Source organism: Podarcis pityusensis, assembly GCF_964106645.2.
Source record: "Podarcis pityusensis genome assembly, chromosome: 5".
NCBI lineage: Eukaryota > Metazoa > Chordata > Lepidosauria > Squamata > Lacertidae > Podarcis > Podarcis pityusensis.
The window spans coordinates 43,438,406-43,464,956 of NC_138032.1; the positions used below are offsets into that span (position 1 = coordinate 43,438,406).

General features: G+C 45.5%; 1 long non-coding RNA gene across 1 annotated transcript in view; it reads right to left on the minus strand.

The window, feature by feature from the left end:
• Positions 1-1,656: 1,656 nt before the first annotated feature.
• LOC308477797 overlaps positions 1,657-26,551 on the minus strand; it is a 69,860-nt gene continuing 44,965 nt past the window's right edge. Inside the window, exon 3 of the long non-coding RNA XR_013986708.1 lies at positions 1,657-1,829. This is a non-coding gene — a long non-coding RNA (uncharacterized lncRNA). The remainder of the gene's footprint in view (positions 1,830-26,551) is intronic.

Sequence of the window (26,551 nt, forward strand, 5' to 3'; positions counted from 1 at the left end):
GTTACAAATGGCAATTGAGCAGAAGCCATGATGCTCTACCACAGTCAAAGAGGGAAGGAGATGTTGCAAACATCTCATTTTACAAAAAAATGCACTATCCTCACAGCTTCTCCTTTGCCAGTGACATCTGGCTGCCTCTCCAGGCTAAGCTCCTCTACCATACAGCTGGAAATTCTAACATTTGCAGGAAAGACAGAACGTGGAATCAGGCGCATGGCCTTGGATGCAGAAAGACCTGCTGTTGGACTTGGGGAAGCAGAGAGGAAAGAAACATGCCTTTGATGTGAACAATACAAGCTCTTAATTGTGATTCCTTTGAAACAGCAAAAAGGGCCGCATTCCACACTGCCCATGACAGGACATAAAACACCATCCCTGATTTCTTTCTCTTTTATTTCTTGTGCAAAGTGTTTGAGAACCTGATCTGAGGCTTCGGTTTCATGACTTCCCTTAGCAAACGTGACTTTTCACAGGGAAAGTGGCAAAATCCCACTTCCCCTTTGTTTCTGTGGGAATTGGCTCATGCTCGCAGCCTCTCTCACGCCTTATGCCTGTTATCGGATCCGACACGAATGCCTGCAGCTCGACCATTTGATCCCTTCCTATATGCCTAATTTCTCCACCCCTGCCTCCCTCTGCTTGGTCAAATTCACAGGTTGTGACTGTTTTATTAAAACTTTGAATGTTAAACCACGTTGGAAGTATAGTTAGAAGTCATCAGTATGAGTCAAAATAAAATTGAGGATGGTTCAGAATACAGAACCCATTAAAAAAGTGGAAGTCAAGAGGAAAAGAAGTCAGACATGTTGTTATTTAAGGGGTGGGGAACATATGAACAAGAGATACATGAAAGCAATTCTCAGATCCATAGCTGTCAACGTTTCCCTTTTTTAAGGGAAATTCCCTCATTCTGAACAGGATTCCTCGGAAGAAAAGTGAAAAGTTGACAGCTATTCTCAGATCTATAGATAAAACTTTCAGGCTTTCCCCGTGAACCTTGACATTTTGTTTATAATGCTCTCAGAATCATCACACCAAAGCTCAGAATAGGATATACCAACCAGGTCCCAAAACATGGTATTAATTATGGCTTCACCCACACTTAAATTTCCTTTGCTCTTTCGAGGTACAGTCCACAATTTAAAGCTCTTTGTTCAATTTAAAGCTCTTTTTTCCCTTCAGAGCTTTCCCTGAGAAAACTTGCTCTTTAAAGCTCCATCGGAGCAAACATCATTCCATGGAATACCCGAATTGACTCAAATTGATATTTGTTCTTATTCAGCAAAAACTAAAAACCCAGGGTCAGATGATTAGCATATTAGCCCTGCTTTGCTTCTACAGTTTACCTGAAAGGTCTTATATTTGGTTCCTTTGGACTGGCAGGACTCCCCAGGCCTAAGCACCCACCACAGATGTTTATCCAGTCTGCTTTCATTCAGATCAGCTGATGTCCTCCTTTTCAAGATAACTCATTGCGAACCTTATGTTGGATTATGGAAAACGCAGCTGAGACTAAAGATACCTTGGAAAGCAAGAGAGGAATGGGGAGGAACTCGGTGATGGCAACAATCAAGTGTAAAGGCACAGCTGCTTTTATTCATGAGTGTTAATAAGTTGAGAAAACAGGCAGAGATGGAAGGCAAGCTATGAGATCACAGGAGCGTGACTATGCTGAGACATCTCAAGAGCTCTTGATAGGAATTAGGAGGATGCTGACTCCCAGCAGTCCTGTATCCTGAGGTGGTTTGGAGGATACATCTTCTTGCCCTACCTCTTCAATCAAAAGCTGAGGATCCTTTCTCCTCCTGCTTTTCTGATGGAGTGTTGCTCTAAAATTAGGAGACAAAATGCAGCTGTCAGAACAAAGAGCTCAAGCGATGATGGATGGGCACCAAGATGACTCTGGCTGCTCGTTATCCCCTGCCCTGCCTTGGCGCTCAACAAGGGGATGATGCAGTGGATTGCTACGAGCCACGGAGGCGGATACCAGGGAGAGAGACAACAGAAGCAACACACACTGGTCAAAAACGTTTGCTTGACAATCTAAACAGAGGAATTCACTTTTAAATTGTTCAAGTCCTAAGGGGCACAAGGGATCAGGCAGTGTTTGCATGGGAGGCATTCTGCAAAAGAGGTAACTCAGAAAGGTTCCAAAGCATTCGGCAAAAATCCTTAGATCTTTATGCAGAGCAGACACTAATGTCCTGCTCCAAACTTCTTTGCACAGGTCTGTTTTAGAAGTGGCACATCGTTCCAGTGAGTGAGCTAAGATTAACCTGTGTCCTGGCACCTTCGTGGTTGCTGGATGGATAGAATTGCAATACAAAATTTCTGCTTTGACTGGCAAAGCAGACAGCCTAGTACTTTTCTACATACACTTGATGTCATACACACATAATAACTATGTGTGATGTTTATTTTAGCTTACTTTGAGCCTTGGAGATGTGCTGTGGCTGGATTTGGTTAAAATAAAGATGGGCATTTTTGTGTCTTAGGTCCAGTATGGTGCAAATGGTTGCAGAATGTAGACTCTCGCTGTTGTAAGGATAACACAAAGCTCTAGATTGCAACAACTTTATTCTAGATAACAAACAGGAGCTTTCATTTTTTTAGTTCTGGCCTCCAAAAAAAGTGCTATTCTTTCCCCAGTGCACCAATGGAGAGTTCTTTTGGTATCTAAGCATGAACAGTATTTTCCCCACCACACCACAAGGCAAGATCTTCCCTCAGGCAGAAGAGTTATGTTGTGCAGTCCTCATTGCTGTTGAACCCAATAAATATTCATACTATATGCATCAAAACAGGTGCCTTTGCTTGTAGTTAGTCATTTTTCAAGGTTGCCTTCCAGCATATGAGTTCACATTTTGATAAAGATTTGAGTAGAATAATCTCCAACTGTGTATGTCATATACCTACAACATGAATGGTTGCTTCTTTCTTCAAGTACAGTACTGACAGGCTAAATTCTCAAGACAAATGGCCAGGTGCAAAAAGGTGCAAGGGAGAAACTGTGATTCAGGTGTTACAGTTCTGATAAACTGGTTGATGCCCCCTTCCTAGATGGTCCAAGAAATAATAATAATAATAATAATAATAATAATAATAATAACACAGTTTTAGGAATATAAATTCCCCTCTTGTTTTTTGATGTCTCTCTTTTTTTAAAAAATACATTTTATTAGAGTTTATAAAGAAAAATACAAAGATTATTGTCAAATATATTTTTGGGGTCCAAACTAAAACATTAATCCAGAGGCAAAAAGGAGAAAGAAAGAAAGAAAGAAAGAAAGAAAGAAAGAAAGAAAGAGAAAAAGGAATAGAAAAGGAATTAAAAGAGAGAAAGTGAAAAGAGAGACAGAAAAGAGAAAAGAGAGCAAGAAAAAGTTAAGAAGCTAAGGAACTTCCTATTCTTCATCTATCCACTATATATAAACATTATTCACTTCATCCACTTCAGTATTACACCTAATAAAGCCGTTGTTTTTGATGTCTCATATCGAAAGGAATTCGAAAATCAGAAGAATCTAGAAGATCTTGGGAAAATATTCTCTTAAAATGGGTTGTGTCTTGAAAGTGGCATTGCTGTTCTCTGTGACTGCAGAAGCATAGAATCAGAAGCCATGTGTATTTCAGATATTTCTAGGAAATCCTTAGCAATTATTTGGTTCCTTGAGCCCATCTGCAAGAAGCAATGTCTTCAAAGAAGAAATGGGTGCCATAGGGAGCAAGAGTAGGCCCATATTTGCAATCTGCCCGCTTTTCAAATAAGAGGAGCAATGCCCCTATGCCCTGGTGTGACAACTGAAGGGCATTCTGTGCCCTATTACTCTGCACTCTGCAATAAGGCTGGGCTACCTTGCTGGCAGTGTCCCAACCTAGCCTGCCTTGCTGATTATTACTAACTGAGTGGCAGCACAGCAGGAGATCTGTGCAGCAGGAAAGTTTGTCTCTTGAGCTATCAAACATCTCATGTGTGGAAGTCCTGGCATCCTGGACACCTTCCAGATTGGGAAATTACCTTCTGCCTCCCTGACTACCCCCTGCAGTTTAAATGGGAAACAGTCTTCCCCCTTCTGCCTCTTCCAATTGCTCCAGAGGGTTTTTGTGAACTGTAAAACAGCTGCCGTCAGAGGTGGGAAAGGCAATGAGTTGCTGGGGCCATAGGATTGACTTAGTGAAGACTTAGATGACTGTCACCTGTTGACTTGTCAACACCATTCCCCATAACGCCTTGGCACAGGATGCCTTCCAGGGCTAATATTGACCTGGTCTGGCAAATGCATTTAGATCTGCTGGGATCAGGGCATACAGACCAATGTTCAGTCATATTAGATGTGCAGAGTAAATGGGTTGTCTTCTGTCCTCTGTTTCATTATAACAGTTTCAGCTTTCAAGCAAAATTGTCTCCTCAGTAGAGCAGAAAAAAATATGGCAAATATCATATTCATGTTAGATAAGAACATTTACTGAGGGAGCGGGATGGTAGGTTTTAATGTCCTACTCAATGTTATGTCAACAAAATCACTGCTGAATATTACCTGTGCAGACTTAGTGCATGTTTACATGGAAGTAAGTCGCACTATACAGCCCACAATGTTCACTGGAGCTTACGCCCTAGTAAATGGGCTTAGGATTGCAGCCTCACTGTTGACCACTGTATACCCAGGATCTTGAAAACTGGAGAAGATGCAGTGAAGAGCTATAAGCATGAATTAGTGGATGGAGGACAAGCATGACCAAGAGATGCTAAAGAATATTGTCCTGTTTATCACTAAAAATATCATGAGATTGTTGAAGTGTCTTCCCAATAGATATTTGCTTGAGTTTTCTGCTGTGTTCCCTGATAGTTAAGAGGGTGGAAATTAAATGGTGGCTCATACCCAACCATTGCACACGTAGAATGACTTCCTGGAGTGCAATGGAACTTCTGGGTTTCCCCTGAACCTTCCAGAGAAGATATGGGGGAAGCACAGGTCTTGAGGGAAAGAGACATTATGTTGGACTTTTGGAAGTTGTTCTGTGTGTGCAATGATTTAGTTGGGTGCAACCCAATGTGTGGGAATAAAAAATAAAATAAAAGCATATCTTTTATGCATATCTCTGAGTGATTGGGCACTCAGATGATATTCCCAGTTGAATTCTTAAACAATTTGCATAACCCGAAGAGTGACTCTGGCAAGAATGCTGCTTACTCGCGTGTTAACAAAATCTAGTTTTAATGGTCTGGTTTTGTTATAACTGGGGGAAAGTTAATTTGGCTAGTGCTATGTTGACTCTGGGGCCATGCTACAATCTCTCAGAGATTCATTTTGATGTTCAAATTAGGTGCTATGCTACTTTGCAGGCATGGGTAAGGAACTGCAGAGACTGGGCTGCTGTAGTATCATTTTTTGGTGGCAATACACAAGGGAATGTTTACTCAGAGGTATGACCCACAGTATTCAGTGATGCTCACGCCCAAGTAAATGCATGTAGGATTTCAGCTTAAGAAGAGGATCAACAATTCTTCAGTGTCTACACAGAAAGGGGTAAAAGAAGAGTTCTTTCATCATCCAGTGAGTAAATGAGTTCCAATCAATGGGGCCCTCAATTTAAACCACAATGAACTTGTTGGAATATACAATCTAGGTTCCTTCATATTTTTTTTGTAAACCAGAAAAAGTATTTGTATTGGAGTAAATTATTGGGAGTTATTGGTTTGTTGTCTGTGTTTTAGCTATTTATTTGTGCTTTGGTCTTGTGTTTTTATCTTGTGAACCACCCAGAGTTTTTTTGATGAAGGGCAGTATATAAATCTAATAAAATAAAATAAAAACAAATAACATTAAGAAAAGGGACTGTAAAGCATTTAAAACATTATACACTTTCCACTGCCAGTACAGTAGTTTAGTGATGGTCAGAAATTTGCAGTCTTTGGCCCTCTTTGATGCACTTATCCTCACTGATTTTGAGCCCATTTATATTATAAAAGCCAGAATGACTAATGTGAAGCTACTGGAAAATTTTGTAATGGAAATTAAACCTTCTGCCAACATTTTCCAACATCTGAATGACAGATTTGAGCTGAATGTTGCAAGGGAGGAGAGGAACAGAAGAAACCTACTGTTGATACTATAGGGGTCAGGCAAACAGTTCTGGTGGTTCCAGAACATCACTATTTTAAAATGGGATTCAGTTACAACCTTGACAAATTCAGGTTGTGTAATGATAGTTGATCAGGAGGTCTGGCACAACAACAAACCTGCTTCCCCAAAAGATCAGACTTTTGCAACAAGGAACATGATGGGGAACTGCATTGGATTGTGTGGGGTGGCACTTGCTTTCTCCAGTCCACCTGGATTTACAGATGGGGCCATACCACTACCTGAGCTATGATGATGCCTCTGGGACTCCCCTGCATTTTTCATCTGTAACACAAGGTGTGTCAGAGAACCCAGGTGAGTCTTTACTGTCTTCCTTGGGATTATGAATACTGATATATAGATTGACTGGGGGGGGGGATGGACAATGCATGCGACTCTGTTGCACCAGAGGGTATGAACCTAATTCAAATTATAAGAATTTTGGCCCACAAGGCGAATCCTGTTAAGGAAAGGTTCCCTACTCCTGTGTTAGAGGTTTTTAACAGATGCTGGATGGCATAGGAGCCAACTCCTAGGGCCCAAGGTCCCTTAGGCACCCCCAAAAAAATATTTGAGGAGGCCACCCCCCCAAGTTGATTTTTCGTAGTGGCACCCACCCTGTAGAACACCCTCCCACCAGATGTCAAAGAGAAAAACATTTACCAGACCTTTAGAAGACGTCTGAAGCCAGCCCTGTTTAGGGAAGCTTTTAATGTTTGACAGACTATTTTATTTTAATATTTTGTTGGAAGCTGCCCAGAGTGGCTGGGGAAACCCAGCCAGATGGGCGGGGTATAAATAATAAATTATTATAATATTACTATATTATTCAAATGAAATGGTGTGCATGTGCCGCATCTTGTGATTGATTATGTAGGGCAGGGCTTTCTTGTTGTCCCCCCCCCCCCAATATTTTATTCAATATTGGCAAGTTGGCAACCCTGCTGCATGGTCACTCGTAGCAGCAGATATCTGGCATTGGCCAGAGAGTTGGACCAGATAACCTTTGAAAGTTGGAGCACCATGGGAGAGTAAATAATCAAGGGATCTGGTAAACATGGCAGGTTTGATGTGGTAGGGTACCCTTTTCTTAGCAATAGGAACAAAAGTTAGAAACTTCACTGGCCTCCAAACAAGGAAGGAGGGGATATGTGTACTTTTGAACACAAGGTTGCTGCTGCTATCATTGCGTATGTACCTGGCCATGCGCAGTGCCTCCGTACCTTCTTGAGTTTGTTATCTGTTATTAGCTGAAAAAACAATAAAAATATTTCATGGGGGGAAATAATTATAGGATATTCCCTCTCTTCCACCCTGGCACATCTTTGCCCCTTTTGGGGGCACAAAGTTTGGGGATCAGGCGTCCAGTCCAGGAGGAACGTCTTCCATAGTCAATCATTGCTGAGATGGTGACTATGTAGGAATTAGGTTCTTTCCATGCTATCAAGAGTAAGCAAGCTACAAGCCAAAATGAATAAGCCTTTCCACTACATAGAGAAATGTGCTCTTGTCTCCCCTGTGCTGGCAGAACAATGCAGCCACCAGACTGACATTCTGCTATGACACGTGAGCCAAAATGGAAAGGCAGACCATTGACTGGGAGTGATTTGTGGGTGATGTGTATTCTAAAACAAGAGAGAGCACATCGTCTGATTTTATTGAAGTTATATTTGGGGTAGAGTAAGAAATAAAAGGGGAACACGGGTGGCACTGTGGTCTAAACCACAGAGCCTAGGGCTTGCCGATCCGAAGGTCAGCAGTTTGAATCCCCACAACAGGGTGAGCTCCTGTTGTTTGGTCCCAGCTTCTGCCCACCTAGCAGTTCGAAAGCACATCAAGTGCAAGTAGATAAATAGGTAGCGCTCTGGCGGGAAGGTAAACAGCGTTTCAGTGCACTGCTCTGGTTTGCCAGAAGCAGCTTAGTCATGCTGGCCACATGACCCGGAAGCTGTCTGCAGACAAACGCCGGCTCCCTCAGCCAGTAAAGCGAGATGAGCACCGCAACCCCAGAGTCGTCCGCAACTGGACCTAATGGTCAGGGGTACCTTTACCTTTAAGAAATAAAAAATAAAAATCATGATTGGTTTATTATTATGATTATTATTATTACTACTACTATTAAAATCTTTTTTATGATCAACCACAACAAGCACTTTCTAAAACCAATAACAAAATACAACCGGCACTTTAAAACTAAGCAAATTACAAACCTAGTAGTAGCAAGAATTTTAAAAAAACAAACAAACCCTGCAGTAAAACTAGCAACAACGGATCTAGATGTTACACATGAAAAGCCTGGTGAGATAAAAGTTTCTTCGATTTCTAGCAAAAGACACAGGAAGATCAAGGGTGTTCAGGAATGGCATCACCAACACAGAGAAGCCCCTGTCTCTTGTGCTCCCTCACCAAATCTCCTTGCACTTAGATCAAGGCTTCTGACATTGATCTTCATTTCTGGGCAGACCAGTGGGATAAGTGGTCCCCAATAGTAGTGACTGGTGGTCAGTGGACCTGGCAGGGCTGCTAGTGAATCATGGGACCCTGGCCAATGAGGTCACAGGGATGTGGACCATTGTTGTTTTCTCTCCATCCTCCTCCCTTGCAAAGATGCTGTGGAAGCCTTAACAAATGCTTAGCACCTTAAGTGTCTTATTGTGGTTCAGAAGGGGTTCCTGATGCCAAGTGGTGACTGGAAGGGCAGAGGTCATAGAGGCCGACAGTAAGTGGAAGAAGAGCTAGCTAATTCTACATTTGTCTCCATCCTCCTCCCTGTTGAGTAGTACAAGGGCAATACTGACATGAAGCAGAAGGAAGCTGACAGCCACGGGCACACTTTGGACTGGATGCAAGTAAGATGGCAGGCAGGTGGCAGTTGGAGGCAGGCCGAGACTGGTGGGGCAATGGACCAGTCTCCACTGCATCCAGTCTGAAAGTAACCGAAGCATGAATGACTGAAGCCAAGTCCACTTTCTCCAGGTGAAATATACTCAGAGTCGCAAAGTGATTTCATGCTCTTTATTCAGCTCATAGTGGTGAGGAGGAATGAATAAATGTCCCCTCACAGTATCTGCTTTATATACATTATTTACACAATGGGCTGCACATGATTGGCTAATTCTGGAATTCTACTGTAAGCCAATCAGGTTGTGGATTCACTTCTATCTGGAGCAGGATTGGGTGGTTCCTGCCAACCAATCATACTGCTGCATTGTTCTAGGACCAATCAGACTGCTGCATTCTGAATCCTATTGTTCTAGGACCAATCAGACTGCTGCCTTTTGGATCCTATTGTTCTAGGACCAATCAGACTGCTACAGTTTGGATCCTATTCAACTCAGTACATAACACCCCTCCCCTCTAAGTTCCAGTCCTGCCCGGGAGGTCGCATTCATAGTCCTCAAGGTATGCCGGCGGCCTACGTGTGCGTTGTGGCCTGGGGTGTTCCCTGGTCCGGGCTCCGGGTTCTGGCTCGTGTTCCAAGGATGCTGGCTGTGATGCGGCTGTTTGGTCTGGTGCAACCGGCTCGCTCAGTCGTGGTTCTGGTTCCGGTGTCCTTTCGGCCTCACGGGTCCTCTCTGTATTTACTGATTCTGCCTCTCCTGCTGGCCCCTCCTGCTCTATGGGCCTCACTGCCCCGCTGTTCCCTTGGGACTCCTCTGACCTGTCCTCCTCCTGGTTTTCTCCCGGGAATCGTCGCCGTATCTGGTCGCAGTGGCGGCGCCAGCATTGCCCCCCATCCGTTAGCACCTCGTACGACACGGGGCCAGTGACCCTGGTGATTGTGGCGGGTACCCATGCTGGGCCTGCCCCAAAATTCTTTGCGTACACTGGGTCCTGGGCCTCGAAGGTCCGGGGGTTCCTGCCTTCCCCCACCACTACCTCATCCTGAGCTCTATCGGGGTGAAGGCGGTCCAATCTGATTGCAAGGCGCCGACCCATTAGTAGTTCAGCGGGGCTCCGGCCAGTCGTTGAGCTGGGGGTGCTGTGCTGTGCTAGAAGGAATGTGGCAAGGCGGTACTCCCAGTCCCCTTGCGTCATGTGGCGAAGGGTGTCCTTGGTGGTCCGCACCATGCGTTCTGCTTGGCCATTGGTGGCAGGGTGGAACGGCGCCGAACGGATGTGGCGGATGGCGTTCTGCGCTGTGAAGGTTTGGAATTCTCCTGACGTAAATGCAGTCCCGTTGTCTGAGACGAGAGTGTCAGGGAGCCCGTGGGTTGCAAACAGCCTGCGTAGTACCCGGATGGCTGCGGACGTGGAAGTGGACGGTACCAGTGCGACTTCCAGCCATTTGGTGTAGGAGTCCACCACTATGAAGAATGTTTTCCCCTGAAAGGGGCCAGCGAAATCCACATGCAGGCGTGACCATGGTGCTCGGGCGGACTCCCAGGACTGGACTGGGGCCCTTGGGGGGTCTGGGCGGGATTCTTGGCAGGCCTGGCAGTGTTTGACCCAGGCCTCTATCTCTCCATCGATCCCCGGCCACCACACATAACTCCTGGCAAGGGCCTTCATTCTTACTACCCCTGGATGTGTCTCGTGTAGGGCTGTGAGGACCCTTTTGCAGAGGGGCTGGGGAACAACGACTCTGCTTCCCCATAACAGGCACCCCTTGTGGGCCGACAGTTCATGTTTGCGGGTTGTGTAGCCGGCGAATTCTGGCCCGGGGCTGCTGCTGGGCCATCCCCTCCACACCCAGTCCAGGACCCGGGAGATGACCCTATCTTTCTTGGAATGGTGTGCAACTTCTTGTGCCTGAATGGGGCGGTCGGGAAGCAGCTCCAGGCTCATAACCTCTTGTGCAGGTGCTGGGTCAGGGCCTGTTTCCGGTAGTGGTAGCCTGCTGAGGGCGTCCGCATGGCCCATCGCCTTCCCAGGTCGGTGAATCAGTGCATACTGGTAGCTGGCAAGGAAAATTGACCACCTGAGGACGCGAGGAGACAGCACTTGGGGGGTCTGCTTTTCGGGGGCAAACAAGCCAAGCAACGGCTTGTGGTCAGTCACCACGGTAAAGGGCCGCCCGTACAAGAAATCATGGAATTTTTTTACTCCCTTTACGATTGCCAGACCCTCCTTGTCGATTTGCGAGTAGTTCCGCTCGGTTGTGTTGAGTGTCTGGGAAAAGTACGCCACCGGTACCTCTCTTCCATCCGGGAGTTGGTGCCCCAGGACAGCTCCAATGCCATAGGGTGAGGCGTCGCATGCTAGCACCACCGGCAGCCTCTCGTCGAAGTGTGCCAAGACCGAGTTTGAGACAAGCAAGTCCTTGACTGCCTGGAATGCGGCCTCCTGGCGCTGGCCCCACACCCAAGGGGCCCGCTTGTCCAGGAGTCTGTGTAGGGGCTCCGCTACCGCCGCCTTGTGGGGAAGGAAGGAATGGTAAAAGTTCAATAGTCCCAAGAAGGCCTGAAGTTCAGTCTTGCTCTTGGGCGCTGGGGCATCACAAATGGCCCGTACCTTGTCCCCAGTCGGGTGGACCCCTTCTGCGTCCACCATAAATCCCAGAAAGTCCACCTGAGGCACTCCTAGTAGACATTTTTCCCGCTTCACCTTGAGACCCGCCGTCTGGAAACGGTGCAGAACGGTGCGGAGGCGGTCCTCAAACTCCTCTGGTGTGGGGCCGGCAATCAACACATCATCGAAGAAGGGGGTGACGCCAGGAATCCCTTTAAGGAGAGAGTCCATTATATTCTGGAATATGCCTGGTGCCACGCTGACACCGAATTGCAGCCGCTTTACCCTGAACGCTCCTCTGTGCGTCACAATCGTCTGTGCCTCTGCTGTGCCCTCATCTACTGGCAGCTGTTGATATGCTTGGGCCAAGTCCAGCTTGCCAAAAATTTTCGACCCAGCCAGGGTGGCAAGGACATGGCTGACCACTGGCACTGGGTATGCGTGGGCCGTGAGGGCCTTGTTTATGGTACATTTGTAGTCTGCGCAGATGCGGACCGAACCATTAGGCTTGACGGGTGTGACGATTGGGGTTTCCCAGGGAGCATTAGGCACCGGCTCCAGCACTCCTTGCTCTACGAGTCGGTCCAATTCCTCGTCTATACGGGGTTTCAAGGCGAACGGGACCCGGCGGGCCTTGAGCCTGACCGGTCGTACTGCGGGGTCAAGCTGTAGCGCAATGGGGGGGCCCGTATACTGTCCCAATTTCCCATCGAAAACCCCTGGAAATTCCTTGCATATGGCGTCCACGTCCACTTGTAAGCTAGTGTGGTTCACCCCGGTGACAGCTAGCCCCAGTGGTCCAAACCATGCCAATCCCAGTAAGCTAATGTAGGGGCCCTTGACCACAAGCAAGTCCAGTTGCCGCGTCCGCCCTAGGTATTGCACCCTGAAGGTCCCCACCCCCATTGTGGGGACCTTACGTTTCTGGAAGTCCCGGAGGGTGAATGGGGCCGGCCTGAGTTTGGGACCCCCAGTGGGACACAGTTTCCTTAAGGTCCTTGCCGAGATTATGGATAGAGTTGAACCCGTGTCAAGCTCCATGCGGCATGGGGCCCCCTCTATCTGTACCTCTACATAAATTTTCTCTACGTTGGGGTGGGGCAACTGGTATACCTGGAAGTCCGTGAGCTCCGTCGAGTTGCCTTGGTGCGTTGGGCCCCGGGACCTGGGGCTCTTGGATTGGTCATCTGATGCCTGGTGTTGGGTGGGCCGAGCCCGACACACCCGGGCGATGTGTCCCGATTTTCTGCACTGCCTGCACTCTGCGTTGCGGAAACGGCAGGTCCTCCTCTCGTGACTCTCCCCGCAGCTTGCGCAGTTCCCTCCTTCTCGTCGAGGCAGCTGTGGTCTGTGCGCTGCTTGAGTGCGCTGCTGTACTCGGTGCACCTCCTCCCTGTCGGATCCTGAGTCGTCGGTGAGGTCTTCATGGTGGACCCTCGGTTGGGATGGCAGGCTCGGCCGTGCCTCTTGGGTCGACCTCTCGGCAGCTTCTGTTGCCAGGGCCTCCTCCAGAGCGACCTGGAACGTTAGGTCCTTCTTAGCGTAGAGGCGTCGTTGCAGCTTCTCATCCTTCAGGCCACCGACGAGGCGGTCACGAAGCATGTTCTCCAGCTCTGAGAAGTTGCAGAACCGGGCGGCTTGGCGGAGAGAGGTCACAAACCCAGTTATGGTTTCCCCAGGGGCTTGCCGCTTTGCGTAGAAGGCATTTCGACGAGCCACCACTGAGGGCTGCGGCGAAAAGTGCCCCTTCAGCTGTTCCATTATTGTTTTGTATGGAACAGTAGCGACGTCTTCAGGCGCAAGGAGAGCCCGGGCGATTTCAAACGTCTCCTCTCCGCAGACGCTGAAGAATATCGCCCTCTTCTTGGCGTCTTCTTCGTCGGTGACCCCTTTGGCTTCTAGGAGGAAGGTGAAACGGGAGGCGTACGCTTCCCAGTCTCCAGATGCTGGGTTGAATGGCGAGAAGCTGCTGTTGGCTGCCATTCTGAGTTCCTTGTGCCCCGGAGCTGAAGCCTGGATACACGGTGCGAGGCAGCGGTGCGGCAGTTGGCGGTGCTGCGGTGCTGTGTGTGGCAGTCAGCTCAGCGGGATCCCACCTTCGTCGCCAGTGAAATATACTCAGAGTCGCAAAGTGATTTCATGCTCTTTATTCAGCTCATAGTGGTGAGGAGGAATGAATAAATGTCCCCTCACAGTATCTGCTTTATATACATTATTTACACAATGGGCTGCACATGATTGGCTAATTCTGGAATTCTACTGTAAGCCAATCTGGTTGTGGATTCACTTCTATCTGGAGCAGGATTGGGTGGTTCCTGCCAACCAATCATACTGCTGCATTGTTCTAGGACCAATCAGACTGCTGCATTCTGAATCCTATTGTTCTAGGACCAATCAGACTGCTGCCTTTTGGATCCTATTGTTCTAGGACCAATCAGACTGCTACAGTTTGGATCCTATTCAACTCAGTACATAACAAAAGGCACTCCTCCTAGCAACTGTGGCCATCTGAGCATCTGGAGAAAGTGATGGATCATTGAATACTCTGGAGGTTAAATACCACCTATCTGAAGAGCAGTGCAACCTCATCCAGGTTGAACCACCTCACCTAGATCAGTGTTCTGGACTCACAGTTCCTCTGTTTTGTCTGGATTTATCTGCAGTTTCGTAAGCTCCATATTCCACTCCTGAACTGACCTCAGATTGCTTGCCTTGAAAACAGAGAAAACTTCATTTTGCTTCTTCCTCCTCAAAAATTGTACATCCTCTGCATACTGTCAGGTTATACTCTATCTTCTCTCAACGAATCATCACAGACAGATGAGGATCAGTGCAGATGTCAAACGCAGCTCTGGCACAGCCTCTGTGTTTGGATTTGCTCCCTTCTCCCTGTTCTTCTTCCCTCTCTGCCTCTGCTGCAGGATGACACTCATCCATCATCAGCATTTTAAATACAAGCACATCACTGAGTTTGTCATCCCCCCCTTTCCCCCCTGCTCATTGCAGGGCTTGGCCTCACTCAACTGCCTCCTCACTTTCCACTGCCTGCTGAAGTTGTGTAATCCTCTATTTGGTTTAGTTCCACATGGCTTCCTTGTGCATGGATGAAAGAATCCAATGGGAGACGAGTAAATTGCACTAAATAATAACAGGCGGTTTGCTCTGATAATTTTCATAATGGCACAGGCATACACACAGACTCACATGCATTTATTCATAAATATGCATCCATCTGAACAGTTACAAGCACTATATGTAAAACTGGAGCAGACCCATAGAAAACAGTAAACCATTGTGTTTTTTACCGGCAGGCGGCGAATCTTAAGAAATTGATCGCTATAATTACGTATGTATTCAGATTATCAGATCACTATTTTCCAAAGGTAGCCCATTCCATTCCTTGTCTTGTTCATCTTCACAGCAATCCTGTTTAAAAGGACACAATTTGCCAAGGGAAAAATGAGTCATATGACACCACACATTTAAAGCACATGGATTCTCCCCCAATAATCCAAGGAGCTGTAGTTTGTTAAGGGTTTGGGAATTGTAGCTCTGTAAGGGGTAACCTACAATTCCCAGGATTCCTTGGGGGGGAGCCATGTGTGGTGGGGATGTGGCATTAAATGTATGGTGGGGGTGTGGCATTAGCAACAGCAGCTTGCCCATGGTCAGCCTATGAACTCATGGCTGAAGTGGGACCAGTCTAGCACCTCAGCCACCGGATCGCTCTAGTCTAGTGAATTCTGGTCTGCATATCAGAACACGAGCACTTACGCTAGTTGTCATTATGAAGGGTCATAGCTCGGTGGCAGAGCACATACATTGCAATCAAAATGCCCCAGGTTCAATCCTCAGCATCTCTAGGTGGGGATAGGAAAGATTTCAGTCTGAGACCCTGGAGACTGTTTCCAGTCCATGCAAATGAAGACTTGGTGGACCAGTAATCCGGCTCAGCATCAGGCAGATTCCTATGTTCCTGTGACCTGAGCCCATTGGAATGGACTCCCAGGTTCTAATCTCAGTCAAACTAGGGGTAAGCAAAGAGGAAAAACCAACTGAAACTGTTTGGTTTACACTAGGAGCAATTTTTGGCTGTGGTTCTACCATATATTTAGTGGCTGTTGATGTTTTTGGGTGATGCCATGGCCTCTTGCTAGTGCAACAAAAGTTTATGATAATGACAAGTTGGAACAATCAGACTAAGAGAACCTGAGACACAGACTTTAATCTGCTACAAGCTATGCTGGGTCTAGACCCATTGATCTAAAAAGGACCTGACACTCAGATTCTGTTCTCCAACACACCATGCCTCATTTTAGAGTGACCTCCCTTTTCAAAGCTCTAGTCCTGGATCTCAGATTCCAAATCCTCATTACACCAGGTGTAAATCCAAAATAACTCCACTGACTCCTTTGGAATCACCCTGGATTTATGAGGGGTGAAACCGAGCTTGCTATCTGTCCTGACTGATTTACGGGTGTAACTGATCTCTGAAATCCTGGCCCAGTATCTTTCCTAGCTGCATATGGAGAACGGCAGACGAAGAGAGGGTTGTTTCGGAAAGTTGGAGCAGAATGCCAGGGACAAGTCATGTCATTGCCTCACTATCCATTTACCAAGGGAGCAGCATTTTGTTGAGCTCCATCGATATTTCATCTCGTCAAATAACTGTGGCTCCATGTCAAAGGAGTTCTTCAGAAAATAAATGGCGGAGGCTGAGGGAAAGAAAGGGAAATGGACATCCCTTATCTAGGAAACTCTTCCCCATAACCTTTCTAGCCTTGCTACCCATATCACTTGTTGGAGGGAAACTCTCCCTTCCTTGAAATAGCTCAATACTTGTTAAAAGAAAGAAAAGAAACCTTACTGTGGTGGTGATGGGGACACACTAGATTTTATCATCAAAGCAAAATGAGCTGGAGCACAGCCTCTGTTGCACACATGACTCCTAACTTCTGATATGTCATGCATGGCTGCTCAGATTTAAACAGAGCGGCTTATTTTAGCTGCAGTTTATCTTCTCTGCGTGCCCTGTTCAAGAGAAAAGGGAGGGAGAGGGTTATTTAAAGGGAAGCCCCTGAAGTGGCAGACCTGAACACTACTAATTATAGAAAGCAGAAGGTGCATTGAAGCTAAAGGAGGGAAACTGTTTTTCTCAGCTAGTGGTCGGGATTGGCATTCTGCGTAGGCAGTGCCTCATTTAAGCTACATGAGGCCTAATGGAAAAGGAGAGGATTGGCCATGTTGGGATAGAAGTCAGGCCTATGGAGAATCATCCTTAACCGCTGGCAGGATGGCAGATCCATGGAGGGCCTGAGGCCTTGGGCTGAGGAGAGCCAGTCAGTTATGTAAATTGAAGCTAATGAAATCCAACCCAGGTGGCATCATTAATTAGAGTAAATCAGCCTGTGTTGCCCTGGTGCCAAAAGAGGGAAGAGATAGTGGGGAGAGTGGGCGGGGGGTGGGCACGGGACAGGAGGACTGAAGAGAAAAGCTTCAAGGAAGCCTGTGTGCCAGCATGCCGTGAGCCTACGGGTATCCATTCAAAATTTAATAGACGTGGTGGTTGTTTCAGGGAATTCTATGGAGCTGCTTTCCGTAAATAAAGGGTGCCCATTACATTTTATGAAACGCTGATGTTCTGAAATATAGGACATCTCTTAAAACAAGGGACATCAGGCAACTCAACAGGGGTTGGATTGGGGAGATGCCAGCATTAGGTTCATCCAAGGCCCGGATAGGAGTGGAGGGGGCAGAATGAAGGGCTTTGAAAGGCCAAAGGGAAGGGAAGTAGAGCACTCAGCTTGGCCAAGACTGTTCAGCAGCTCTGCTGAAGCCTTGGTAGGTGAGAATGAAGGGGCAGTGGAGGGCATGGGCAAGTCTCCGTTTGCCTCTGAAGCTCACTGGACGGCCTGGGCAAGATGTTATCATTCACCGACAGGTCGCTTTGAGACTTAAAAGCAAACATAAATCAGAAATGCCTGGGTTTTTTTAGGGGAGAAAGATAAATCGATGAAATGGTTGCACAGTCATAGATCTGGAAAGAAGCTATTTTAATTTCAGCAGACATGTGAGTTTTGTGTCATTTTGGAAAATAAGTTTTTATTTTATGGTTTAGTATTCTTTTTATTTTGAATGACATATGGGGGGAAAACATAATTTTTTCAGAGTTTAGGGCCTCTAATGTTCTTAATCTAGCCCAGTTGATTAAGCATTGACACACAGCTGATGCAAAAGGAACCCTCAGCACAGATACTATGCAGTGGCTGTGCATCAGTGATGAGCCACTATGAAAGAAGCTGGTGGACCTGCACCTATAGAGCTATAGTTCTCAAGAGGTTTCTTCATAGTTTTTGCTCTTCATAGTTTCTTCCCCAAAATTAAGGCTGTCATACATTCGGATTTTCCAAGACTTTACCGGGATTTCAAAGGCAAGTTTGTTTGTTTGTTTGTTTGTTTGTTTTAAAAAACACACACTAAAAAAACCACAACTCAGCTATTTCAGTGGTTTCCTAAACCCTATCGAAATGAGAATCCATGAGCTATAGGCTTCACCTGCTAATGTCCATAATAGCCACTGGAGGCTCTGGTGGTAAATGCCAAACTGAAGATAGATTCTAGTTTCTCCAAGACAGATGGAGAAAATGGTGGTGGCCGCATCTACAGAGGTGGGTGAAGGAGACCAGGCTCTTTTTCTCCTTTTATGCTACAGAGCTGGTAGCCATTTGCCTCCTCCCTCCCTCCTATGTTCCCAGTTCCCCACAGCTTTTACATTTCTCCAGTCTTCCTTGTTTTACTCTCAGGACTATTATATGTCACTTACTTTGAAGAAATGTCCTTATTTCAGAACCCTCGAGCTCCACGGAGACTCATAAAGCAAATACCCCCTCTCACACAGAGCACCAAAAGTGTCTTATGTTTGGGGGATTTCTGCCTGCTAAATCTCGCTTGCTCTCCTCCCTCTCCGCCCACCCAATGTGGCTGGATAGGCTTGCATATGCTGACACTGGCCAAACAGATGGAGGGGGGAGCTAATGTGTGTGTACATCAGCTGCATCCAGCCCAGACGCTGATCTATAAACTAATCCCACCCTGATCTATAGCCTAATTCACCTAAAACACAATTACAATCTGGAGGAGAAAAATATTGATTTCAAAATTGCTTTGCAGCTGGTGGAATGGAATGGAGGGTGGGGGCACAGAATGGCAGGGGAAAGGGAGCGACAGGCAAACAGCAAAGACCCAGGAGACCGCAAACGTTCTGGATGAAGAACAATCTGTGAGGTAGAGCCATGGCTGTCTAGCCTAAGGAACAACGAGGAGAGTAAGATGGGTATCGTTTCCTCAGGAATCAGGAATCAACAGCTGGAGGTCCCTGGGCCAAATCTGGTCATTGTGTGTGGAGGGAATGAGAGACTCATCGTGAGAGCACCAGATGGACCAATGAACCCCTTTTCCAGCTATGGTCCAAGTTGGCCAAGAACAAATAGTTATAGCTTGGTGTGATGATGAGCTGGAAGCAACAATGCTTCCGAGTACCAGTTGCTGGAAACCACAGGAGGGGAGAGTGTTCGTGTGCTCATGTTCTTCTCCCCGGTTTCCCACAGGCATCTGGTTGTTCTCTGTGAGGAAAGGATGCTGGGCTAGACAGGACATGAGCCTGTTCCAGCAGGCTATTCTTAAATTCTTATGAGAGGAGGCTGCCAATAAGAAGAGAAGAACTGCCGTGAGTTGCGATCAAAAGGTAGAATGGCAGTTCATGCAGATGGAGCCTCAGCTGGTTGCTTTGAAGGCAGGGACTTCAGGAGGATGAATCTCGTACATTCTGGAGGTCAGTCAGTTGGTAGAGCATGTGACTCTTATTCTCATGGTCGTGGGTTCAAGCCCTATGTTGGGTGAAAGTTTGCTGCACTGCAGGAGATCAGACTAGATTATCATTGTGGCCCCTTCCAACTCTATGTTTCAGTGGGAGGGGGCGTTGCTAAATCTGGGGTGCATCCATTGCAGCGCCAAATTCTGCTAATTGCAAGTGGACCAAGTAGCCATTTTTACTCATTCTGATAATTTGCTAGGGGCCTTGGGAAAGGTCCATAGCTGTCAACTTTTCCCTTTTCTTGCAAGGAATCCTATTCGGAATAAGGGAATTTCCCTTTAAAAAAGGGAAACATTGACAGCTTGTAAAGGTCATTACCTCACTATGTCCCCCTGATACACAGCCCAAAATCTGAATCATGTGCAAAGGAACATAACAAAGGTGCCAAGAGATACAGCAAAGCCAACCCAGCCCCTATGCTTTGAAGTGAGAAGCAGAACTGAGGTCAGACTGAGATAAATCATGGGTCTGACTTATTTAATCACCCCAAATTTGATTGGTTAAAACAGGCATAGGCAAACTCTGGCCCTCCAGGTGTTTGGGACTACAACACCCATCATCCCTAGCTAACAGGACCAGTGGCCAGGGATGGTGGGAATTGTAGTCCCAAACATGTGGAGGGCTGGAGTTTGCCTGTGCCTGGTTTAAAACCATGCAACATTCATCTTCATGCAGTGCAACTTTGTGTACGTTTTTCTCTGAATGAAGTTCCAAATTGTTCGATTGAGCTTCCTCCCTAGTTCAGTACTGCAGCCTTAGACTCTTGCTCATTCCTCTGAAAGGCTACATCAGCTATAACTTTACCTGGTATATATGGAGGGTGCTATGGTGACACATATATTTATAAATTCACCATTTCCCCATAGATTTTCTTCACGTTTGTGTGGCTCAATGGATCTCACCAAGACCAAAAAACAAACAAAAATGGGAATGCATGTATACTATCATTTACAGTAATGAGGCTTGCCTTAAATTGGAGAAGTAGGCTTAGGTTTTAGTACTGCCAGAATCTTCCACAGTTGTACCACCAGGAGCACAGGAGGGCCCCAAATGCAGCCAGTCTGGCTTACTACAGGTTGAAAGAAATGAAGTAAAGACCATCTAAAGAGTGCAGCACACACAAACACACACACCATTGCAGGACAGCTGCATGGAGCATAATATTCCCCACATGCTTCCAAATCTTCCTGACCCTGCTCCGTTGGGTAATCCATCTCAGTGTGCAATTTATAAGTGACTTATTCAAAGATTTCTAATAATGTGGAATCCGAAACAAAAAAAAATTGTGGTTTATGTATTGCTGCTAGATTCTGTCAACAAGGACATCATTATCATTAACAAATCAAATTATTTTGCAAGACTTGAAAGCTGCTCTGCTGTCAGCCAACTCCAGGCTGAGTCCTCTTTCCTGGCAGCAGCGTTTGAAAGGGTGATATATGGCACGCAAAGGGAGGAAGGATATGTTTAATGGCAGATGGAAGTGTTCTATTGATTACACAGACAAGACATGAAATACTGACATAGGTGGCCTGTTATAGAATTTACTAAACATTTATGGAGAGCAGTGGAACACTCAGTGGCTCAACACTCAAAATGCTTTCTCTCTCCCCAGGAAGGCACTGCGAATGAAAACTTTCCTTCTTGTTCCAGACTTCTTGGCACAGTTCAGCTTCTGATATGTCCAGCCTGGGTATTAGAGGGCTGCACTATAGCCAGGAATAAAATGCTGTTCCTATCCCCACCTCAAACGTTCTTGACCTGCACATTTCCTTTTAAGCTTCAGAAGTCTTTTCCAAGTTCCAAACACCAGATTTTTGTATTGCTTGCTCACTCTGGCATGCTAGCGGGTTTTAGTTTTATCATTCGTGCAATCATTTATGTAATATTTATTGTCAGTTCATAATGATATAATAAATATAATAAATATGGATCCCCAAGGATGTGCTCTACAGGGAGCTAGCTTCAGGCACAGGACTCATGGGTAGACCAACTCTGCGTTACAAAGATGTCTGCAAAGGTGGAGTGAAGGCTGGCAACATCAACCCCACTGTGTGGAAATCCCTTGCAGAAGATCACAGTACCTGGAGACAGTTGCGCATCCATAGCAGTGAGCAGAGGAGAAATGACTGCTGGGAGCAGAGATGGATTATGGGGAATGCAACAAGTTCCATTGCACTGGGCACAGAGCCTTGGGGGCACCACAGGGGTGCCAGAACTATGATGTAGAATGGAAGGCGAGAGGTGAGTGGCACCAAATTTTGGCATCACACAGGGCGCTGCTGAAATTTGAGACCCCAAGGTCCACCACTGCCGGGAGTAGCACAGAGAGAAGAAAGGCCACAGTACATCTGTATCAGCACAACCAGATGCCTTCATCTGCCCCAGCTGCATTAAAACATGTCTCTCCCATATCAGTCCCTACAGCTACAGCAGGTGCTGTAACTCTCCAATGGTTTGACTTCACCCCCAAAGGCACAACCCGAGACAGACGGATGCCAACAACTGAATAAATATCCTAATTATCTGTGCAAGCATTTTATGAACTCTAGATATTCTACCAATGTTCACAATGTGCCTTAATGTGCATTGAGTTCCACAGGACAACCACAAATCACATCTGTTGACTCCTTGGTATCTTGCTGCTAAATTCATCACGGAAGTCCTAATTCTTGCATTATGGAAGCGAGTAAATAACATAACCAGGATAACTTGGTTCATTCTATTTGTGATCTGATGTAGCATCATTTACTAAGTGAGACAGGCTCAGTAACCCACATATGCTGCCAGGTGAAGCTGCTGGTGGGTTTTATTTCTTATCATGCTTCTGGTTGTCTTAACCTTCTTATCATGCCCATCAGTGTGGTATCAGTTCATTTGGCACAGAGATTGAAATCTGGAGGAAAAAGTAGCACAAAGGTGGCAGCTGGTAAGACAACAGCATCAGATGCATATAATTTCTTTCAAAATTAGATTTATTGAAGTCCTGTCTAGTGGAAATCACTGTAGCATGGAACACTCAGCATATGGATTTGATCATTGACTTATGCCTGACTACATTTTTCATTAGGGGAAATATTGGCTGTGAATGTTTTGACCTCATAATCTCTGTATTTTAAACAATAACCAGTGGAAAACCAAACTAGAGCGGGGAGCTAGACATTTTGTCTCAAGTACTCTATTGTGCTTAGGAATGAGTACCTGTAAAAAAATAAAATAGAAATCAGACATTGCTTAAAAAGAGTTCTTTCTCTGCCTTATCACTGACAAGCATAGAGAACAGGTGGCAATCCCATTTTCTTCAATGGCTAAATGAAGGACGCTCCTGCTTCCAAGTTGAATATATATATATATATATATATATATATATATATATATCAACTGCTTTATCAGAACAGTTTTGCAAAGGAGCGATAGGCCTCTGTGTGCATTGTGGAGGGACAGAATGGTATAAAGCATGGCTAGGGAGGCAGATTCCAAACCCCACCCTCAAATGGCAAATAAAAGATCATTGGGACATGTTTTCAATGGCTGTGGAGATGAAACTACTGAAAGGCCACATAAAAAAAGGGCAGTCTGCCATGTCTTACCCTCGGAGAGGGATTTAGGATGGTGAGGCCACCAGGAACACAGCCAAAGGATTTGAAGTCCAAGCACTGAACACACCAGGGGATTTGATTGATTTGATTGTGGGGGACTCATATTTAATCCTGACAAAGATCTGAGGGTCTTTCACTGAACTTGTAGTACCAGCTGAAGAAAAGACCAAGGTCAACATTTCTGGTTCAGGTACCAAATGACCATGACTGAATACCACCATTTTTATAGCATCAGGAGGAAGTGAGATAAAGATCACGCACTTCGTTTTGCCACACCCAAACATGTAGCAGACAGTTTTATAGCAATGGCACTAGACTTAATAAAACTTGCTTTGTATCATTTTAGAACTTTCTTTGTGAGCATTCATTTTCTAGCGCTGGAAGGAATCCTCAACCTGCGTCTCACTTTTGGACAATTTTGATTTGATTTCCAGGTTTTGACATAGCCATTAGTTATTAAGAGAAATTATTTCTATTGTTGTTGGATCATTTTTTAAAAATTAGCTCCAGGCAGCATCACAGAACAAAGAAACAGAATACCCGTGAACAGAGTTAATCACAAATGGCTAATTATTTCACCCCATCTTTCCCTCCCGAAATCATGAAATATTATCCCCATGAAAAAAGGAAAAGGTATCTTCACTCATTATCTCTTCATGGATTTTATGCACCTAATTCATCAAACTAGAAACACTTCCTGCTTGTCTCCTATCAGTTTTGGAATAAAGCTGGTGACCCCACGGATTCTAACTGCTGGAGGTGACGCTTCTAATTTATATCTCCCAGGAAATGCCCCAAACTTATAGTCCTTCCAGCTGTGGACAGAACTTTGTGGAACATTCCCAAATTGAGGCGCATGTTAACATTGCCAGTTTGAATGATTTTCTGTGAAAACAAAGGCATTTAGCTTTGAAAGGTGTTGCTGTGTCTTTAACAACTGCACGGCAGCACAATCTTTAAGCAGATGGGGATGCCACCTCTGCTACATTCTTCACCAGTTAAGAAACATTTCAAAAACAAAGAAACGTAGGAACCAGGAATGCACTACAAGTTCATCATGTCCTTATTTCTGAATGGAATTGTTTCAACAAACATGAAACAGTCAGCAGAATTCTTAGTCTCCTCAAACTCTGGTGATTCTTGTCACAATATGTTAAGAAGACGCTGCTGGATCAGACCAAAGATTTGCCCTGTTCTCACAGTGGCCAACCAGATGTCTGTGGAGAGCTTGCAAGCAGGCCCACAATAGCACTCTTCCCTCCTGCAGTTTCCAGCCATTTATTTATTGCATTTATATCCCATCTTTGCATCCAAGGAGCTTAAGGTGGCATGTACATGGTTCTCCCCCTTCCTATTTGAAGCCCCACAACAACCCTGTGAGGTACGGTAGGTTAGGCTGAGAGGTAGTGACTGGCCCAAGGTCACCCAGTGAGCTTCTTGGCCTAGTGGAGGTTTGAACCCTGATCTCTCCCAGGTGCTATTCTGACACTCTGACCTCAGGGGCTCTCAAATTAATTTTCTGCAGGAATAGCCAATCAGCAAACACATAGGAAGCTGTTTTGTTATGAGTCAAACCAATGGTCTATGTTGTTCAGTATTTTCTTCTACACTTCAGGTCAAGCAATTTGTTCATTCACGCCAGTACTGTCTATTGCAACTGACAACAGCTCTCCAGGGCCTTAGTCCTTCCCATTACCTGGCTGCCACCAGATTTCTTGAGATATCACCCTTTCCCTTAGATAACCAGTAGGTCACGGTGTTTTGCAGCATAATTTCTCATTGGAGTTCCTAAAACATCAGAAGCCCTGTCCAGAGCAACTCAGAGCAGGGCTTTTGGTGGGGCTGCCTCTGTTTTCTGGAACAACATTCCTGTTGATATACAGAATTCCTAAAAGTGCCCACTATCTGTACTTTCTGGAAACAAGTGAGGACATTTTTGTTTTGACAAGCTTTACCAGCTGGTCTCTGCCTTGGAACCTTATTTTGCTTTGTTTTCAAACTCATTTTTAGTTTTTTTTATACAGTTTTAAAATTACAGTGGTACCTCAGGTTACAGACACTTCAGGTTACACACGCTTTAGGTTACAGACTCCGCTAACCCAGAAATAGTACCTCGGGTTAAGAACTTTGCTTCAGGTTGAGAACAGAAATTGTGCTCCGGCGGTGCGGCAGCAGTGGGAGGCCCCATTAGCTAAAGTGGTACCTCAGGTTAAGAACAGTTTCAGGTTAAGAACGGACCTCCAGAACGAATTAAGTTCTTAACCCGAGGTACCACTGTATATGTGTGCATGTGGATAGAAAATGATAATAATGATAATGATAATGATAACAATAATAATTTTATTATTTCTACCCCATCCACTCTGGGTGGCTTCCAACACATATAAAAGCATAAGATAGATAGAAAATAGATAGAATGTTTGTACATTGCCTTGAGACTCGTGTGAAAAGTAATTAATTAATTAATTAATAATTAATACATTGTTGTTGTTTTTTAAAATGGGGATTGAACCTGGGACCTTCTGCATGGGTGTAGCCAAGGGGGGCAGCTGCCCCTTCTAAATCAAGTAAATCAATACAAAATACTTAACTAACTGAGGTTCTGCCCCACTAACATAAAGCCTGGCTACGCCCATGGCTTTGGTTCCTCCCACACATATAGTATTATAATATTGAGTTGAATTCTGAACCAGGTGCTGGTTAAGCAAACACTTGACTATGATGACCATGTACAGTGTTACCTCGCAAGACGAATGCCTCGCAAGACGGAAAACTCGCAAAACGAAAGGGTTTTTGGTTTTTTGAGTTGCTTTGCAAGACGATTTTCCCTATGGGCTTGCTTTGCAAGACGGAAACATCTTGCAAGTTTGTTTCCTTTTTCTTAAAACCGTTAATACAGTTGCGACTTGACTTCGAGGAGCAACTCATAGCACGCGGTGTGGTAGCCTTTTTTGAGGTTTTTGAAGACTTTGGTGATTTTTGAAGCTTTTCCAAAACTTTTCCGACACCGTGCTTCGCAAGACGAAAAAAACCGCAAGACGAAAAAACTCGCGGAACGAATTAATTTCGTCTTGCGAGGCACCACTGTACCAAAGTCTTGGGAGACACATGCTAAACTCTGCGTAATCCACTTTGCAAAGAACCTCAGTGTGACTCAGTCTCTTGCCTCAATCCCAGCTACTGAAGTAAAGGCGGAAATCCTGAACTTGGAGCAAAATCACACTCTGAACATAAAAAACCCTGGATCCAAACACAGCCCAGCATACTGTTTCCACTGAGCTGTGAGATGGCCCTGGGCAGACTTGTAAGCAGAGCATGAAGAGGACAGCTTTTTCCTGTTGTGTTGTTTATCTCAGATATCTAATACTAAGAGGTATGCTGTCTCTGTATATGGGGATGTGATTTAACAGTAAGGATTGACTGCCCAATCCTCTATGAATTGTCTAATTCTCATTTAAAAGACCCAGCTAAGCTGGGAACCACCAACATTTCCTTTGCAAAAAAATTCT